General features: G+C 53.2%; 1 protein-coding gene and 1 long non-coding RNA gene across 3 annotated transcripts in view; one reads left to right on the top strand and one right to left on the bottom strand.

Moving 5' to 3' along the window:
* Wscd2 (WSC domain containing 2) overlaps nt 1-20,384 on the bottom strand; it is a gene marked incomplete in the record, with an annotated part of 116,235 nt that overhangs the window by 94,785 nt on the left and 1,066 nt on the right. The window contains 2 exon segments of one of the 2 annotated variants that reach the window (XM_013520455.1): nt 476-603; nt 20,015-20,384. 2 annotated transcript variants of the gene reach the window in all.
* Nucleotides 1,075-4,658, top strand: LOC102022357. The gene is made up of 3 exons (XR_262850.1): nt 1,075-1,180; nt 1,778-2,078; nt 3,998-4,658. It is a non-coding gene; the product is annotated as an uncharacterized LOC102022357 (long non-coding RNA).

The following is a 20,384-nucleotide window of genomic DNA, read 5'->3' as shown; positions in this document are numbered from 1 at the left end:
TGTGGGCACCCACAGGCACAAGCTGAGTCACTGCTGGTGCGTTCTGAAAGCTTCTAGGACAGCCCCTGGGATGTTTCCACCAACAGGGCAGGGGCGCTGAAATGTGGACACATGGAAAAACCAATTAACCTAACATGGACTCTCTGGGTGCGAAGAAATGAAGCCGCAGCAGGTGCTCAGGGCTTTGCTAATGTCTAGCTTGACTGCATATCTGCTGTAACCCCAGCCCCATCCCTGGCCAGTCCCTGCCTGACCCCTGGCCCTGGAAGAATAAGGTTAAGATCCCGAGGGTTCACATGGCCAGGGGGTTGTGAATTTTACAGTGTCTCCGTCACTTTGAAGTGGAGCCTTCAATAGTGAAGGTGTCAGTGGGAATCCTTTGATCATTTCTCCTTGCAGGCAAAGGGGAAAGAAAAGGTACTTTAGGGTGAAGTCTGTGACCTAAAGGTGGGTGGTGCCCCGTTTGTTCCCCTACCTGGAAGTCAGGCAAGCTGGCTCCACTCCTAGCTGTGTGGCTCTGGGCAAACTCACTTCACCTCTGATCCTCAGAGGAGATCTCAGGATATGGCTGTCGGCTTCAATGAGGTGATCCACGCACAGGGCCTGGCAAGTAGCAAGAGCTCTGTAACTCTGTACCCCATTCCCCAAACCAGGTTCCAGCCTGGATCTACTGCTCACTACCGCGTAGCCCTCTGCCATAGGATAAAAGGGAGTTGAGCCCTGGTGAGGATGACAGAGTGAGTGGGTATCATTGCCATAATAAACACGGAGGCCGCTCTGTGAAGTATTTGCTCCTCTCACTTACCTACTTCCCCAACCTTCCCTTCACCACCCCCAAGGCCATTACTTCAGCTCAGGCCCCATTGTCTCAGGTCACGTTCATTCATTCAACAACCATGGAACAGGCACAACGACCGACCAGGCCTCACTGCAGGCAAGCCTCAGCTGGTGGTGATGCCACCACCTCTCCCACCTCAAGGGGCACTTGGCAGTGTCTAGAGATGATTGTGAGCGTCACAATGGGGTGGGGAGGTGGGTGCTACTGGTATCTATTGGGTAGAGACCTGCTGTGCATCTACCAGTGCCCCTGTAATCCCAGCCACAAATCAGTTGGTGAAACGCCCATCATGCCAAGGTTGCCAGTGTCCTGAGAGGGAGACACAGACAGTGAATGGAATAAGTGAGTCATCCCCACCCCTGAGGCAGATTAGACCGTGTAAAAGGCTAGGGAAGGCCAGGCCCCTTCCCCTGCCAAGCCTGATTCTGCTCTGTACATGGCAGCCAGGGCCGTCTAACCAGAAGCTTCGTGCCCCGTTCCTCTCCCCAGGCCCCCACCAAGGCGGGTGGTGCCCACCATGACTCAAAGGCCTGCCGCGACACAGCCCCTCTGGCTCCCCTCGCCTCCAACGTGACACCCTCCCCAGACCACCCTGTACCTTTGCCTGATCCTCTTGCTCTCAGAGGGCTCCGCCGATGCCGCCTCCTCCAGGAAGGCCTCCTGGCACCTGTCATTTAGGGGAGAAGCCTCCCCTGGCTGTGACGGTACCTTGTGCTTCTTCTAGGGAAGTGCCTGCTGACAGGATGGTGGGGACTTCCTGTCTGCTTCACCAGACTTCGAGCTCCTTGAGGGTGGGCAGCAAGGCATCTTGCTCACCATTCCAGGGTCTGCCCAGGACTTGGGTGTCCTAAGACCACTGGACCTTCAGGGCTAAGACTGGGGACACGCCGGGTAAACCCAAATCCAGTGGTATCTGTGATTATATTCGCGGTTTTACAGAGCCTAGTCCAAAAGAAGCTCAATTCGTACCTGCGCGGAGAACAGCAAGAGCCCAAGACATGTTTCTTAAAGAGATGGGTGGATGAAGTTCCTCCTCAGTGGGTACAGACTCCAAGACCATCAGGTCGACTTCTGACAATCCTGTAAGACTCCAACCCCGTCCAGCCCGATGCAAGCTTCAAAGCCCAGCAGAGACCACAGCATGTCTGCTCTCCAGCTGGGCGGGTTTGAGAGCAGAGCCTAGACCCACCCTCCTATCTTCACAAAGAGAGCTCCGGGTGCTGGGAGAGCCACTGGGATGGTAAGTGCGGACACCGAGTCCTCCTGGCCCTGGACACCAGCTCACGCCAGGCCTTGGGGGCCTGTGTCCTCATTCTAACCCTGGCCAGGGCTGTCACCTGACGCTCACCCGCGCCAGCTTATCTCCCTGTCTGTCAGTGTCCAGAGAAACCCGGGACTAAACAGTGCTTCTCAGGTTTTATTTTTCTCTTTCTTTCCTATTTTCTCTTTTTACTCTTATGTTTTTCTGGGGCAATCAAACCCAACGTTATCACCCTCTGGAGAAGGGACCAACCATGCCTCTGGGCAGGTAGCCTCTGTCCCAGGACAAAAGAGGCCCCGGTTTGTTTTCACACATGCAACTCTGGGCCCCCAGGGGTCTCCAGGACAGAGGGGACAGACCTCACAGCAGGATTTGCTGTGCTGAAGCTGAAGAATAACTCGGGTGGAAACAGGAAGTCAAAGGGTGTTTTCTGTACAAAAGGCCTAAGCGACAATGGCCCAGGTAGGATTCCCAGAGGTCGTTACCTGGAGGGACGCAGGGGACTTTTTCATGGGAATCATGACCCACATATACAAAAACAGAAAGATACAAGGAATGAATCCTTGTGCAATGAATGCACACCCATGTGGCCACTGTCCAGGGCCAGAGCCCACACTACCAGCACCCCAAAACCCCTTCTGTACCCCTCTATTCAACATCTCTCCTCTTTTCCTACTCAAGGTTATTGCTTCTGACTATTGTCATTTTTTCTTCATTTTCTGTGTAATATTTTCACCAAGCATGCCTGCCTCCGAGACACCATAGTTTAGCTTCTTCTTATAACTAAAATTACACAGCATGTGATTTTGTTTCTGGCTTTTTGCTGGCATTGATTTTGCATGACATGTCCTTTTGTGGCCCGCAGCTGTGGTTCGCTGCCAGTGCTGCAGACGATTCCTGTGTAGGTCTAAACCGCATTTCACTCCTCTGTTCTGCCATAATGGACGTTTTGGGCCGTCTCTGGCTTTCACTGTTATGAATATTACGGAAACAACAGAGGAAAACAGTACATAGTCATTGCTATTCAGGGTACTGCTCAACGTGGGGCCACAAGGGAGGCGCTGCGCCGTGTTAGAAAGTTCCGCCAGGTTTTCAAAGCAGCAGCACCAGTTCGCACTCACGCCAGCAGTGTGTGTGTGTGTGTGTGTGTGTCCCGAAGACTCCTTTTAACTCTACCCGTGAACTTGATAACCTCAGTGTCACATGCAGCAGGCTGGGAGCGTGACCTCAATGGGAGCCGAACACACACAGCAGTGCCCTGACTCCCTACGCAGTCCCATAGAGGTGACACAGGCTACTTAAACCACTCCTCAGCACAGGCATCATGAACCCCAGGAAAGATGCGATGCTTGGTGAGCACAGGGGGGATATGGCCTGTCCAGCGGAGCCCCCAAGGAGCACTCTGAAGAAATGCTTCACTCCGGACCTGAAGGGGAGCTGCAATTAACCAGGCAAAGAAGGAAGCGTGCTCAGCTGATGGTAGGACAATGTGCAAAGGCCCTGAGATGCGAAGGAGAAGGGTGAGTTTACAGAGCTGGAAAACAGGCCCAGAGAAGTCAAGAAAGTCCCCTGAGTCGATGCAGTAAGTGAGCAGCAGTGCCGGGCTGGGGCTCCACTGCACCCATGGGGCAGTTGGTGTGAACGTAAACTGCTCCCTTGGAAGGCAGCATCAGGTCACAAGAGGATGGGCTTCTAGGTCCAGGGAGGCCAAAGTTCAAATCCCAGGTCTGCCAAGTCCTGTGTGTGTGACCTCTGACAATACCTTTCGTCTCTCAGAGCCTCAGTTTCGTCACAGTAAAGCCATGGAGGAAGTGGAGGGGATTGTGCTTGAAAAGGGCCTGGCAGGGCAAGTGCTCAGTACCTGCAAGAAGCCTCAGAATCTCCCTCCCTCTCCCCAGGCTGCTGCAGCTGCAGGAAGACCTGTTTTACTGAGCACTTACTATGGACCCGACAACTCTTAGGGGGCAGGAGCTATGAAGGTCCCCCCCTACCATGCTGCTGATGGAAAATCTGAGGCTCAGAGAGGTCAAGTGATGCACCCTAAGTCACTCAGCTGTGAAGGGGTAAAGTCAGGATGGAATCCTCCCTCACACAGAGGGATAGCAGGTGAGCTATGTTCTCGGCCTCGGCAGGAGTTTTACCCCGGGACATCGATAGTGTAGAGCAGGAAATCAGAGAGAAGCTTCATCATCTCAGGCAGCAAAATGAACTGCTTCTAAGCACCCGCTCCTGCTGAGGCCCATCTACAAAGCCCGTCACAAATGGCACAGCTCAGAGTAAAATAAGTCCTCCCAGGGACATCAAAGGAGCCACTATGCACAAGGCACACGGCCCCGGCTCCCAGAGAAGTGGGTGGTGTCCTCTGGGGTCACCCCCCCACACACACACTCTCTGCTGTCCACACTGGAAGGACCTGTCCTTTCTCACAAGCAGCCGCCCAGACACTCTTTGGCCAGCCTGTGTTAAAACTGCCTGAACTGGTGGCCAGCACTTACCACCAGGTAGATTTCTCATGCAACCTTGGGATTCACTTAAAAAAATAAACCAAGATGGTGGCTTTCCTGGGCCAAGTCGTTGTATGGGAAAAGGGGGCTGGGCTAGGGACAGCCACCTTCCCTCTGAGACAGGACACTCCCTGCGAGATAGGCCCATGCCTGGAGACCTGCCTGCTTCTGGAGGCACCTGGCGTTGTGTCCCTAACCTGCATCTTTGAAGCCATCATGGCTTTTAGCTGGGAAGATGGCCAGACGGTGAGAGCTTGTTAGGGAACAGCTGCTTCTGTCAACCAGGAGTGAAGGGCCGTGACTGGTGCAAGGGGGCACGGGAGTGAGCAGATGTCCACGCTGAGCAGATCTAGAGGAGCCTGTCGCTGCTCTGAGCGCTGCATGCCTGTGTGGTCACCAGGCCAATGACAGTCACAGGAACAGGTGGCATCCACGCATGCTGCACACTCTGGGTGCCTCGTGTCCTTGACCTCCTCCACCCTCCGTAGCTTTCGGATGAGCGCTACATGGCTTGAGATGGGTCCTTTCCACGTGAACAGCAATCGGGTTCCCTCCATAAGTTAACCAGGCTGCGGCTTCCTCCGGGGACTCATCCTGCCCCCACAATAGGTGATTATGGCTCAGGAAGCCACAAAGGCTGATCCGTGTGTGGTTGGCCGCAGGACCCGGGCCAAGGTGATTGATTCCAGGAAATCTCAGGTTTCTACTGCAGCCCTGCTGGCATTGGGCTTGCAGCTGCCACGACGCCAGCACAAAGCTGCTCCTCGGCTTCTGAGCCCAGAAGAAAAGAATCAACTTGCAAAAAAGGTCCCTGGGGGAGAGGGCAGGGAGAAGGCTGGTAAAGAGGGGAGCACCAAGAAGGAACAGAGGAGGCAGAAAAGAGGAGCCAGGGAAAGGGAGAGGGCGGGAGCTACAGCATTGTCAAGCTTCTGGATCCAGCCAAGCCTGAAGTTAGACTTCTAGTTACATTATGTTCCCTTTCTTGTCTGAGAAGAAACAGAAAGGTAATGCTATGGAAGATGGACTTTCTGCCACTTGTAGCCCAAAGAATCCTGCGGAAGGTGAACATTGGCTTTATGTCCACTCAGCGGCACTAGTGCCTGCCTGGCAAGCGCAAGGTCCTCAGTTCAATTCCTGGTACCAAAAACAAAAACAAAAACAAAAAAACCCCATGCATATGAGTAGCTGGAGGTTAAGGGGGTTGAAATAAATGACCCAAGGCCGCGAGGCAGTGAGCAGGCAATGCTTGTCTTAAGCAAGATCTCGCTGCACCTCAGGCTCTTAAGGTAAGGTCTTGAACTCTGTAGAGCTGTCCCTCATCCCCCAGGGAGTCGAGAGTTAGGGATTTCAGAAACAGCACGTTTCCGGAGCTGCTGAGACTGAGGGGTGTTTGGGGGAGGCCAGGGTGGGCGGAAAGGGGGAGCTGTATGGAGATGAAAAATATAATTATTATTTAAATCAGTTCCGATGCCAGGAGGAGAAAAGCCAAAGCTTTCGGTGGCATTTCCCCAGTGCCATTTTCAATTCTGTCTTATCAAAACACAGCTGGGATTTGTTTTCCAAAAAGAGAAAAAAAGGCTCCTTTAATAAAAAAAAAGAAAAGAAAATTCTCTAATAAACGTTAAAATAGCCCGTAGGCCGCCAGGTGACAATGGAAGAAAGGCTGGGGCATTTTAGCAACTTAAAGCAGATTAAAAAACTAATTTGTGGACTCTTTTAGCCAGCCCTGCCTTCTCCTAGCGAAGGCCTTGTGTTTTGCATAATAGGGCTGGAACTGCGATTTCAATGGGCTCCCACCTCAGGTGAGGGCAGCTTGCTTCTTGTTGCTGGGCTGGAGTTTAATGGAATCATTTCACTTCCCCGACTCTAACTCTGTACAAGGCTTCCCACTGCTGGGAGAATAATGAAAAGGAGAAAGCTCATGGGGCCCTCAGACCCTTAGACTGCATACCAGCTCTTCCTTACCCACCAAAACCCTAGTGTCAGTGCCCTTTGGTCCATACCATTCCCCAATGCACCCTAGGGCCTTTGCACATGCTATTTCCTCTTTCTAGCATGCTCTTCCTATCCTTCTCCACCTGGTTAACTCTTCTCATCCTTTGGGTTCCAGCTCAGTTTTTCCTTTCTTAGGGAAACCTGCCTTTCAGATGCCCTGTGATGTGCACCCTGGCCTCATCTGCTCTCCTTTCTGGAGTATATGCCCAGATGTGCCTTTTGAATTATAATTTTATACAGGGCTATGTCTTGTATTTCCACCATCTCCACTGGGCCTAGCATATAGTAGGTGCTCAATGAAAAACCTGTTGAGCAGGGAAATGGATGACTGCCCGTGGGGTGGGAGCATGTGGCGTTTGTTAGTGCCTTGGGTTCTCCTGGCACCTGAAGTTGTGTCCTCTTTGGGCTCTGTCCAAGGCCCCCAGGCCACACTCTCCAAATCTACCCTCCTTTAGGTGCACATGGCGCTCTAGGGGTGAGATCACACAGTGCCAGGAGACTGCGCAGCCTCTAGGGTTAGACCTGGGTTCAAATCCCAGCCCTGCCTCTTACACCCCAAGACCGGCCTCAGGCAGTCACTGCATCTCTCTAGACCTTCGCTGCGTTTATTTATTTTGTTAGTGGTAGAATATACACAAAACTTATCCTTCGTAAGGATGTTTAAGTGTTCAGTTGGGCGATACCCATATAATTGTGCAACTATTGCCGCCACCCACCTGCTGAACTTTTGCATCCTCCCAAACTAAATTCTTGTCCCCCTTAAACTCTCATTTCCCACTTCCGCCTTCCCCACCATTCCACGCTCCTGCCACCCTACCTTCTGTCTCAACACTCTGACCACCCCGGGGCCTCTGAAGAGTGGAGTCTTGCGGGCGCCAGTCCCGCTGTGTCTGGTTTAGTTCACTTGGCGTAAGGCCTTAGAGGCCACCTATGCCACAGCCTGTGTCAGAATGTCCTTCCTCTTTGAGGCTGACTAATATTCCATTATTTTGTTCATAAGCCACACTCTGTTTATTCTTTCACGGGCACCGGTGCTTCCAACTCGGGCAGCTGTGAGTACTGCTGCTGGGAGCATGGCGGAGCTCCTGACCTCAAACGGGAGATAACCCAGCTCTTCCCTGGCTGGCCCGCTCCTTCAGGACCAGTGAGTGACAACAGCAGCGGGCAGGGCACACAGGAAGCACCCCCACCCCTCGGCCAGCAGGTGGCGGGCGGCTCACCCTACCTGGGAGGCCTGGGGGGATCCATAAGAAAGGGCGCAGCACCCAGAAATGAGCAACGGTGGCAGGAGGAACTGTCACCACCCGGGGGCCAGAAGGGACAGGAAGTGAAGGACTTTGGATCCAGAGATGCTCCCAAAGGGAGAGGGTCTCCGAGAGGCTGCCAGGATCGTCCCCTGTGTGTCCTCACAGCGCCCATCACCGTGGGCAGTGAGGCTGCTCGTTCATCTCTGTGCGTCGCACTCTGCCTCCCAGGCTCAGTGACCGCCAGGACAGGGGCTCTGCTGTTTGGTGCTTCGCCCACAAGCCCAGGCAGCCCTGACAGGGCAGGTGCTCGGATGTGCCCACACCCTGTGTCCGCTGAGTGCAGGATGAAAGTGCTGTGCTGTGTAAGCCCACATGGGATGGTTTGTTCATTACTCACTGGTGACCAAATAATCACTCCCCAAAGATACCCACGTCCACACCCTGGAACCTATGGATATGTGACCTGGGCTGTGTAGGAAAAGGAACCTGGAAGCTATGGTGAGGTTAAAGGTCTTGAGTTAGAGAGATGATTCTAGGTCAGCCGGGTGGGCCCAGGGTCACCACACAGGAATTAGCAGAGAGAACAGGAAATTCAGAGGCAGAGACTGAGAGACGGCAATGGAAGGGGACGGGGAATGGTTTGGGGCCACGAGCCATGGAAAGTGGGTGGCCTCTTAGTGCTGGGCAAGACAGGGAAGTGGCTTCTGTCCCAGAGATCCCAGGAGGAACACAGGCCCATTCACCCTCCTTAGAACTCTGACTTCCTGAACTGCAAGACAGTCCATGTCTATTGTCTATGCATTTGGGATCACTCATCACAGCAGCTGAAAGAAACTTATACACTCGCCTGAGGAAGTTGCAGGACACCTATAGGGTCTGAGCTCTTCCACAGATCAGGATGTAGAAGGCTCAGATTCCAGGGACCAAAGCAGGGGCAGAGCTCACAGGGCAGTGGGGGCAGGGCAGTGGGGGCAGGGCACTGAAAGCCCTTCCCGGGGTCATGAGCAGCATCGAGTAGAAAAACCAGGGAGGCCCAGATAGAAGCCACTCGTGGCCCCATACTACGGGCTGACTCCTTCCCAGTGATACTCAGAATTCCCTCTTATGACGAGCCAGTTCCTCAGTCATGGAGCAGGAGCAGTGTAGCAGGGTGACATAAAAGGAACTGACAAAAAGAAGCGCCTCTTGAACTTTGGGGATGGATTGTGGGGAACGGCCCGGTGCCAGGAGCGTCCGCAGACTTCATCCCTCTGCCTGCAGACAGCTCGGGGCCGCCCTGCGGCTCCCTGCAGGAAGCCTCCTCTGACAGGGCAGAAATGAAAGCTGCCCGGTGACAGGAGGAATGTGACCAACAGGCGCAGACAGAACCCTGCCACATGCCTCGCTCGGTTCTATGCACTGAATTTTTCACACAGCCTTCCAGGCCGGGACACTGTTACCTCAGTTTTGTTTTCATAGCACTGGGGATTGAACCCAGGGCCCTTACACTGAGCTACATCCCCAGCCTTTTCTATACTTTATTTTGAGACAGGGTCTTGGGAAGCCCCTAAATAGTTCAACCTGGAGCTCCAGACTCGCTGTCCTTCTGCATCTGCCTCCCAGAGTGCTGGGATGACTGGCATGGACCACACAGCTAGCTTATTATTTCAACATTACAAAAAGGGAAACTGAGGCACGGAGCGGGTGAGTCACAGCCCACGGCCACTGGGGAGTAGCAGAACCAGGACCGGACCCCAGCAGCTGTCTCAGGGCATGGATCGGAATTGTCCCAGGCCCGGCCCTCCACAGCCCCCCACCTCATGTGCCTTTCCTGTGCTTGCTCTGTGCTGAAAATTCTCCAGACATGAGGTCACATCATCTTTGCTCCGGTCCTAGAGACAGACATCGGTCCGCCATCTCTGTCTCACAGGTGGGGAATGGTGAGCACAGCTTGGCACACTAAGCAGAGCTTCCTTTCCTCCTCTCACTGAGTCCCCAGACAGTGCCGTGAGTTAAGACTCGAATCTGTACTTTATGCTGGGGATGCTGAGGCTCAGAGAGATTCATTCACTTGTCCAGGGTCACACAGCCAGCCAGAAGCAGAGCAGAGGTCTGAGCCCAGGTCTGTCTGAACCCACAGCCTGTGTCTCGACCACTCCTCTCCCATCCTCTCCTCTCTGCTATGACCCCTGACTTTCCAGGTGGGGGTCATGAGCATTTCCCCCTCCCCTCCCTCTCCTTTAATAACTGGGCAGGGGCCTGAGCCAAGCCTGGAGGTCACGGTCACTTGATGGTCCATCCCACCCCAACCAGCCGCCCTTTCACAGTTCTTCAACGGCCAGTCAGCTCCTTATCCACCACTGGCTTCAGTGAACACCACCCTGGCTTGACACCGGGGAGCTTCACTGGGGGGGGCATGTCCTCTTCCCAATAATTACACTAATAACAATAAATTTGATTCTGAGCACTATTTTGTGCCAGGCACTGTGCTAGGGTAAATGTGAATGAACTTATGAAACACTCACAGCAACCCCAAGAGAAGGGATACTTTGAGTATTCCCATTTTACTGATGAGAAACTGAGGCACACGGTCAAGACACCCAACCAAAGTCAGCGAGGAAGTGAGAGGTGCAGGTCTGGCCCATGAATCCAGCAGCAGAGCCCAGAGCCCCTGCTGGTAACTCCTCTATTAGTCAGCTTTGTGTTCGTGCGCTCTGGAGTGTGTAGCGCCCAGGCCCAGGTCCTCCCAGTGCAAGCTGAGCCGAGAGAACTCTGTGGTTCAGGCTCTGGGTCTGTTCCAATCCCCAGGTCAGCGAGGCTGGTAAAGGAGTCTCCCATAAAAATAGAAACAAGAGCACCTCCTAGAATTATTACAAGGCTTCCAGTCATAAATTCCCTCTTGTTTGGAAGCATGTTTCCCCCAATTAATTCTACCTCCTGTAACTATCAAATTTTATTACGAGATAGAACTTCTCCAATGCCTAGGAAGGATCCAGGACTGGATACCTTCCTTTTCTTCTTCCTTGGGTAGTAAACTGACACTGCTGGTCTCAACCTAGGACCCCAAAACTGCAGAGCTTAGATGGTAAGAAGATCTGCCTATCTGATGCTCTTCGATATAGAAGGTTGGCTTATTCACTCAACAAACACCAGGCACCCACCATGTGCCAGTCTTCTCTGAGCACAGGGCACAGCTGTAAAGGGTTAGAGCACTGCCTTCAGAAGACAGCTATCCCCATGCCTCCGTGTCCTCCCAGCACGCACCTCCACCCAGCTCCACCCAGTCAGATGCACTTCCCAGGGCCTGGCACGGGACGTGGTGGGTCTGGCATGATGTAGACCCCAAAGCAGAGTAGTGGGTGATGGATGACCACCAGATGTCTTATGAGTCAAGCAAGTGCCTGGAGTTTGAAGAGGAAACTTACTGGGGATGGCAGCTGGTTTGTAGAAGACGCAACAACCAGCAGATTCATCTCACCCCTGGTGCTGAGTGGAACCCCATGGGGTATTTGGTGCTATGAAGCCTCTTAGTTACTTATGGTTACTCGAGATAATGGCATCTCTTCTGACTTAGATGATCACTGCCAAGCCTTACTCTACTTTCAGCTTTATCTCACTGCATGCCTGCAAGAACCCAGTGAGGTAGGTGTTATTATTCCCATTTTACAGATGAAGAAATAGAGGCACAGTGATTGAAAGCCACTTGCCCAGGATCACCCAGCCTATAGATGACAGAGCAGAGATGAGCGAGAGCCTCTGCAGTCCTAAGGCAGTCTCTTGGTCTCCACTCCTGCTGTGGACCAGAGTTCTCCAGCTGCTGGACATGTATAGAGAGGCCACCACATTTCTTTGAGGTGGTGGGATCTCTGATAGGGGACTCACACCTTTCCATCCCACGTCCTGTCCTGGTAGGGCGGGGACGGGTAGTAGGCTCAAGGTGAGTCACTCACAAGGTGGCTGAGATCTCAGCCCGGAACTGTCTGACGCCAAAGAATGTTTCCTTCCGGAATGTCTACCACGTTCCACACACACACATCTGAGTACACCTGCATGTCACTTCCCCACAGGGAGAAAAATAGAGTCCCACGCAAGTGAGTCTTCCAGATGCCTGCAGCTCCTTCCCAGAGCTCTTGTTAGTTTAACCACAGGACTGACGCCTTGTACGGTGACTGACTCCCTGCCCTTTGTCCTGCCTACTAAGTAGGATTTAACAGCGTCTTGGGTGTCACCGACACCAGCAATTTTGCTGTCCTATAACGTCAAGCTGAGCACAAGCCACTGAGATGTGGGGGTCACTTGACCCCGATGTTAATTTTTCTCAAGCTGTGATTTTTACATTTTCATGCCTCTTATTTTTATAATCTCGCCATCTCTACCCTTGTTCTAGGCAAACAGCTGTTGCTTCTGGGTACTGTCCCTGTGCCTCCTCACATCCCACACACTCCTCATTGGCCCCTTGTCTGTGTGACCATCCCGGGAAATGAGGTCACCGGGCTTATCAGAACGGTGTGCGAAGGGAGAGTACACAGGCCCCAGTGAGACGGACACCAGAAATTCACTTGGGCCCCTCTCTCTCTGTGTTATGTATGATCGGGTTTCCAGGACACACATCTTACAGGCATTACAACTGACATCCCTATGAGGTACCCGAAAATGGGAACTAGTCTGAGTATTCCAAAGACACTGGGTGTTCTACCTGTCCTTCAGGGGAGATTTTCAATGCAGAGCTCATGTCACTGGCTTGTAGCTGGCCACATGAAAAGGGGGATGAGGGCCATCTTAGCCATGCAGGGCCCTGGGGACTTGGAGATGGGTGACCTGCTGTCCCCAGGCCACAGTGCGGGTACTTTCAACAGTTCATCACAGCAAATGTGGAGTGGCTCCAGCTCTCTGGAGGCTTGGGGGTCTTTTCACTGACCTGCGAAGCCAGAGCCTGGAGTTCTCAGTCCTCAGACCCCTATGTGTCATCTGCTGTCCTGGAGGAGGCCTCAAGCTGTTCATAGCCGCCTAGGCCCACCTGACCTTCAGCCTCGCCGAGAGACCCAGGTTTGCCCTCCCGATGCTACGAGGAAGGGCCCTGGCCCAACTCATTGCCACGCTACTACAGGAGAGGGAAAGGGTAAGCGATGTCCAAGCGGTTCCTGATACGTTCATCACCTCCACCTGGAAAGACGGGGTCACAGAGAGAGGAGAAGACAGGGAGAGGTGTGGCTGAGACTGGGACTCGGGGGTCAGGCAGACCTGGGCTCAAATCTCTGCTCTACCACTTACTGGCTATGTGACTCTGGTCAAGTGAATAAGATCCTTTGAGCTTTTTGTGTCCTCGGTTTGTGAAGTGGACACAGGGATCTCCCAGCTCACAGGACTGTCAGAAGGATTTGGTGAGAAAATGGAAGGCAGTGATGACTCTGCCAGACACGGGATACTGTACTTCCTGAACAGAAGAGAGAAAGGCAGTGATTCCCATGGATGCCATCATCACTGGCATCAGAAGGCTCTGTAGAGCAAGGTCCTGCAAGGCCACCTTAAAGAAGAGACCAACATGCACCAAGGTTTTGGGGCCACTCCATGTAGGAAAGAGTAGGACAGAAAAGGCCAGGCTGGAGAAGTTCTTAATGACCATCCATATTTCCTCTCCCATTCTCCAGATAAGAAAACTGAGGCCCAGACATGGGAAAGGACTTCCTCAAGGTGACTCGGATAGCTGGTGGTTAGAGCTGGGACTCAGGCCCCTTCACTTTCCATTCCAGAGCTCTTCCTTTTGCCTCATACTCACAAGACGGCAGAGAGAATTTACAGAAATCAGCAAACAATACAATATTTAGCAACTGCGCTAGAGCTACGAACATTTAGACAGGAGAATTATCATGTGGGGCTCAGCCCCACTGCCTGGGGCTCCCAGATGTATTTGCTGGAGTTGGGGCTGCTAGGGGACACAGGTGTCCTCCCAGTTGTCCAGCCAGGAAGACCAGTCACCTGCCTCCTTGTCTAGGTGGCTTAGGAAGTCTCCCTCCTAGGGTCACTGTCTCTCCATCTAAGAAACCTTCAGCACACAGAGTCCCAGGAGCTCCTACGCTTTTCCTGAGCCTCTGGGCTCCTCCCCCATGGGGTCAGAAACTCCACATGTCACCCGATCCACAGTGATTCAGCCATGATCATTGATTTCTTGGCTTGGTCTCCTCTCTCTTGGCCATGGCTCAGGATGCTAGCTGGAATTTTTAGCCCAGGGCTCAGCAAATGTCTTTCGTTCACGGGGCTAAATAATAAACACTTTAGGGCCTGCAGGCCACATGCTGTCTGTCACACCTAGTCAGTGCTGTCCTTCTGGCTCAAGAGTAGAAGCAGACAATATATAAATGAATGGGTGTGACAGTGTGCCAATAAAACTTTATTTACAGAAACAAGTCTTGAGCCAGACTTGTCAATTCCCTGTACCACATCATTCCAGCCTGGGTCTGACACCTCCTCTGTGACGAGGGGAGCCAGTTTGTCTTGATTTGTGTGAGACTTTCCCTATTTTAGCACAGAAAGTCCCACATCCTGGGAAAACCTGGATCTTAGACAAACCAGGATGGTTAGTCACCCTCTCTGGGATTCTGAGGCCGCTGGTTTCTCCCATGGGAGGAGAAGGGATAGGAAGCAGGGGGTGGCCATTTACTACTACAGATTCCAACTTGGTGCCAGGCAATGTTGGTGGGGCTTTGTCAACATCACAAGGGTGCAAAGTGGGCCTGCAGCTGCTTGCAGGGAGGTGGGAGGGCTAGACAGGGCCCAGCAAGTATCCCTCCAGCATCCACCTCCTGCTTCCTCTCCAGACCACAAGCTCCTCAAGGACAGGGCTGGGACAGCTCCTCTCTGTACTTTCAGGGCCCAGCGCAGAACGTGAGCAAACACTGATGCTGAATGAATGAATATAGGATCAGATGGAAGAAGGCAGTGGAGGGAGAAGGGATGGTTGGGTGCATTCATGAGTGGGTGGATGGATGCATGGGTGGGTGGGTGGATGGATGGATGGAGGGGTCAGTGGATGGATGGGTGGGTAGATGACTCTAGGGAGGGATAGATGGATGGGTAAATCCAGACAGACACTTCACACTTCTGAAGCATGATTCATTCCGGCCAACCCAACCTTCAGGTGAGCTAAGGGAAAATGGTGAACAACGCATGCTGGGACATCAGTTATGTCAAACACGCCCACCAGCACTGGGGAGGCACTATGACATCGTGATTAAAAATACAGTCTTTGATGTCAGGTTATGTGCATGCAAATCCCAGGAAAGCTTCTCCAGGACTATGTGACCTGGGGAAATCATTTCATCTCTCTGAGGCTCACAGATTGTAAGAAAAAGATTATAATAGAAACTATCTAATAGAGTTGCTATGAGTGACAGGTGATATAGATAAAGGCCTTGGCATGGTGGTTGAACCTAGTGAACACTGCATAAATGTTATCTATCATTGTTATCACTGTTCATGGGAGGTAGAAAGAGAGCAAGGTGAGGATGGGCCAGCAATAGTGAGAAGTACAAGCATTCGTTATGTACCTCTGAATGAATACCAAAGTCAAACAGGAGAAGGAAGCACAGATTATTTACTGGTAACTCCATCGGTTAGCTATGACCACAATAATGGTGCATAACAAACAACTCCCAGCGCTGGTGAAAGAGGAGAGGCAGCATTCACCTAGCTACCTGGCTGTGGCCAGCTGGGATTTGGGTGTGCTAGGCTGGGTGCTGCTCTCCACTGGGAGGGGGCCAGGCTCAGGAGGCAGCAGCAACCTCAGGGAAGTGCTTCCCAGCCATAACAGAAACACACAAGGTCCCCCAAGGCTTAAGTACAGTGGACATATTGTCACCTCTACCCCATCTAGTGGCCAATGCTAGTCACATGGCTGAAGCCAAGGGAAGGATCAGGAGCATGAACCTTGCCTGTCTCTTGAGGAAGAAGACAGGTGAAGCCTCCTGGCTAAAGCATCAGTCTGGGGAGGGAAGAATTGCGTTCAGAGATGCATCTACCCACTAACACGCCCCGGCCAGACCTTGGAAAGGGGCCCTGCTGCCCGCCCTGCCACGCTCCTAGCGGCTCTCTCACGTCAGCCCCTGCCTCAGCCACAACCTGGAAGGACCCCGAGCACGACTAGCACTGGCGGTGCGTGGGGACCAAAGACCCACTCAGGCCCCACCTCGGTTCCCATCTTCCCAACATCTGGACCTGCTCCGGGGAGCCATTAATCTCAGGCAATTTCTTTCCTCACTTGATTTGTTTATTTAAGGAAAACAAGTTGCTCCTAATTAGAAACACTGCTGTCGAGATGTTCAGCACATCCAAGGCTGCCTATTTTCAGACCTTCTGCCTAAAATTATACCTGCGCTTTCAACATCTGCGAGTTTGTTCAGCAACAGCCCTACGTGGAGGTTTCTGGCGAGAGAGACCTGGGCTGTTGCCGTGGGAGGCGGGGCTGTGGAGCACACAGGGGTTCAGAGCACTGGCAAGCACGGGCACTTGGAAAGACGAGCACGCGGCACCCCAGTCCTGCTCAGAACTGGCACCGACTGCCGGAGCAACACTCGGAAGGAGCCTGGCACGAGCAGTTCAGACCTAAAGCAGGCAGAAGAGCAGTCCTCTAGGGTGAGGCTGGTTTCTGTTTAAAAGTGCATGGAAGCATTTGAGCACGCACACACAGGCTCTCAGACACAGCCTCTGAGATGTACATGCCTGGGAACCCACACACATACCTGAGGCTCATACAAAGGTCACACCACCACACGCAGAGGCAAACACACTCGGAAACACACCTATGTACACCCAGGGACAAGCAAGAAGATGCAATGCAACACCCAGGAATGCACACTGAACCACTCCTCACAGGTGTGCACAAGTTACCCCACAACACACAGGAACACACATTCAGAGGCACTCACACGCACACAGAGACACAGTCAAATGTACACTGCAACCAACACACCCAGGTACCAACACTCAAACACACACAGACACAGAGAGACATAACCACATGTGCAACCTACATACAGGCGCACACTCAGAGATATGCCTGTACCCAAAGAAACACACAAAGTTTATACCGCAACACACACTCAGAAATATGTTGGGACTCACAGAAACACACATGTGTGCAGAGACACAACTGAATGTACATTGTAACACTCACAGATACACATGCTCAGCAGCTCACACATATACACAGATATGATGAGCAGGTACACACCCACAGACAACTGAGTGTGCAATGCTACATAGAGAGACGCACAGAGGTATACACAGAAATACCCCGAAAAACATGCAGATACCTAGGCCCCTAAGTGCACAGTGCTCACACACGCTCACTTCACTGCACACACATGCAGCACTCACAAACACACACACTGATATGTGTGAGCAGCACATGGAACCACTAAGACGTGCACCCAGGCAGACACGTGCACTTTCTCAAACACAGGCATTTCTACATGGGCCCTTTCAGCATTCACGTGCATCTGTGCGCACACACACACACACACACACACACACACACCTGCTTGCAATACATCCACAAGCACCAAAGCCTCACTATTCGCACTGATACACTTATGTACCCGTTCTCTTGCAGGTGTGCACACATACACATTCACAAATCTACAGACATGCACACACTCATAAATCCATCAGCCATCAAGTACACACTCATATCGACATGATCCATGTGTACACACACACACTTAAGGTTCTTGTGTAAGTCATCCTCTCATAATCATATAGGCACAAACCACATGAGAACGCACACATTCTTACTCATGTACAAACACACACATACATTCCACCAGGAATGCAAGCTGTTAATATCCTCAGAGTCTAAGCCAAGTGCATAGAATAAAGCAGCACACAGTGTATTTGCTCCTGCTCGGCCCCACCACATACCTCCCATGTCCCCTGCAGCCAGTGGGGGTGAGATCTGCCCTTCTACCTAAGCAGGAACTCAGAGCTACTCCCAAGCTCCCAAACCAGCCAGAAAGAAGTGGGAACAGTCTGCTGCGGCACCGCCCCAGTCTCAGCGCCCCCTCCAAGGCTGTACAAGAGCTCTTTCCTTGGTGTGGTTGTTCCTGTCCAGAACAGCAGCCTCCCTGCCTAATGTGGAACAGTCCTCAGCCCCTCAGCAGATGGGATGCTTGACACAGGACAGACGGGACTTCTCTGCTCTAGGTCCCCAGACAGCTACAAAGTTGAAGCCATAGAGGCCGCTTACCACACCACCTCCTGTTGTCATGGCGACACAGCAGCTGGGTGCATCCAGCCCTCCCAGACTGCCCTGGGCTCCCCACTGGGAGCAGCTGGTCCAGCAGTGCTTTTAAGAGGAAGCCGAGACAGGGGGCGGGGACTGCAGGTATCAGGTGACTGGGGAGAACAAGGACCCTGCCCCCTAATCAAGGATCATCTGGTGCTTAGAGTGGGTGAGAACCAGTCTCACCAGGGAAGCAGCACCCAGATGTCCATGCACAAGTTCCCAAACCGGAGAGCCTACTGCTGTGGATGCTGAGCTCCCCGCTCTGCTAGGCACTGGGCACTCCCCTTCTCCATCTCACTCAGGGCTCCCCGTGTCCTTCTGAAGTAGGAGCTGTGACATTTTATGGAGGAGAAATCAAAGCTTGGGAAAAGAGGTGACTGGTCAAACTTAGATCTGATTTCAGACCTGGGTCTCTTCAGTATCTCCTGGGTTTTTGAAAATCTCACATGTGACATTGCCCAGAGGCATATGGTATCTGAAGGGAGACCTTGGAAGATATATGTCATTCCCCCATGGCAGAGAAGCAGCAGCTGGAGCCCAAAGAGGGCCAGTGATTTGCCCAAAGTCACACAGCAAATTGAGGGCAGATGTGAAGCTCATTCTCCTGACCCAGAGCTGGGGCTCTTCCCGAGACATCAAGCACGAGGCCATGACATCTTGGCGGAATTCCTGGGTTTTGGCAGCTAGGAAAGCAGCTTTTAACCTGACCCCAGATCAGAATCCCAAGCAAGGAGAGGAGGTCCTCTGGATCCCATCTCAGGTCCCAAGAACCATCCAAGAAGCACACAGTAATGTTACTCCCTGAGGCAGGCACCTGACCCTCCAGTCGTGACCAGAAGCACACCAGTCTCTGCCTCGCAGCTACATCAAGTCCCAACCAGCAGGACATCAATCTGACCCCAGCCTTCAGCTGCAGTCCCAGCAAGGAAGCCTGCATGAGCTCAGGCCACAGAGGTAGCTCCAAACTCGCCCTTGGTGGCCTTGCCGGAGCACACTTTTCCCAGGGAGGACAAATAATCTGGCTAAACTTGTGAGCTATATGTGGGATGCCGCAGAGCCTCAAGGGGCCTGAAGTGTGGGGGGACCACCCACATCCCGAGAGCTGGGGACAACTGTGCCAGGACACCCTGTCCACTTGTCCCTTCTACAAAAAGTTTGCACCTCCCCAGGCGCCAGTTTGAGTGGTCTCATTGAGTAGTCCAGGAAACTTCCCCATTTTTTTTCCTCACTTACAAGCAGCCTCTTTGGAACTACAAGGAATGAGAGTTGACCTCCGCCCCTCCTAGCAGCTCTGCCAAGAAGGTGGGTTGGCTCCTGTGATGACACTTGGGACTGCTGGAAAGGCTTGAATGGGGACAATCTGGCTAAACGCCCCCCCCCCATTCCCTCTTCTTACACACAGGCTCACACCTCAGAGTGGACATTTCAAGTGTGCAAATCCCTTTACACAAAGCCAATCATTACACACATACAGGGAACCTCACCTGTGTCACCCCCAACCAACACCTCATAGAGCTAACTTGTACATATGACCTGCTCCTTCCGCCTGGGAACTCCCAGCTGGCCCGGAAGGCGTGACTCTTGAGCCAAGTCTAAGGACCCTGCCTTCCCCCTGAGGAGCTCAGTTGAGAAGTCCTGGTGGGCAAGCTTTTAGGGGCCAGACAGATGCTCAGAGCAGGGACGCCCGGATGAGCCAGCACGTCCCATTCTAGGCCAGAGGAAAGTTTGTCATCCCCCGGGGTGGCTTGTCGCATCTCTGGGTTGTCTCCCGGGCTCTGGGCGCTGAGCCCCGGTCTGCGGGAAAGCGGCCTGGACGGCAGCCCCACCTGGGGACAGGGATCCTAGCGCAGCAGCCCGGCGCCACGCTCCCTTCTGGCGCCTCCCAGCAGGTCCAGGCCCCCGGGTCCTTACCTGAGGAGTCCCAGCCACTTGCAAACTCTGCCTGCGGAGCTCAGCCTGCGCCTGGGGTCCCTGTCGGCGCCTCCCGCGTCCAGCTTGGCGAGCCCGTTTCGTGGGCGCCGTCCCAGCAGCCAGCTGCTGCAGTGCCATCAAGGGAAGCGGAGCCCGGATTTCCTTCCTCGCCACCCAGGGTCCTCCAGCCTGGCCCAAGGCTATTTCTCCCCGACTGCTGCAAGGGGCATCCTCCGCGCCGCCAGCGGGAAAGTGCGAGAGCGTGCGCCCTGGATTGCAGCAGCGGCGGGCGACAGCGGTGGCCGGGGACGAGGAGGCGGTGGCGACGCCAGCCGGCGAGCCGGGGAGGCGGGCAGAGGCAGAGGAAGTG

This window comes from Chinchilla lanigera, unplaced genomic scaffold, assembly GCF_000276665.1.
Source record: "Chinchilla lanigera isolate Chin_1 unplaced genomic scaffold, ChiLan1.0 scaffold00054, whole genome shotgun sequence".
Classification (NCBI taxonomy): domain Eukaryota; kingdom Metazoa; phylum Chordata; class Mammalia; order Rodentia; family Chinchillidae; genus Chinchilla; species Chinchilla lanigera.
This window is presented reverse-complemented; position numbering and strand designations above follow the sequence as displayed.